The following is a 275-nucleotide window of genomic DNA, read 5'->3' as shown; positions in this document are numbered from 1 at the left end:
GGGGGGGAGGGAGTATGGGAAATATTATAGAAAAAAGGAAGAGCAGTGTTGTGGTTAATATTAATCCATTATTTCAGTCTTCATTTCTGTCACTCCCTCTTTCTATCCCTCATCTTTCTCCCTTGCATATCTTTCCTCCGTCCTCATGAACATCTTTCGCTCCACCTTTCCCTCTTCCTCTCCTTCTCTGCTTCTCAAGCTCATTTTAACTCTCCCTTTTCCATCCCTTCTTCTCTCCTATTCTTCTCCCTTCCATCTCTCCATACCTTCCTCAC

Source organism: Penaeus monodon, chromosome 21, assembly GCF_015228065.2.
Source record: "Penaeus monodon isolate SGIC_2016 chromosome 21, NSTDA_Pmon_1, whole genome shotgun sequence".
Lineage (NCBI taxonomy): Eukaryota > Metazoa > Arthropoda > Malacostraca > Decapoda > Penaeidae > Penaeus > Penaeus monodon.
The sequence above is the reverse complement of the archived record's forward strand: the minus strand, read 5'-3'. Positions refer to the sequence as shown.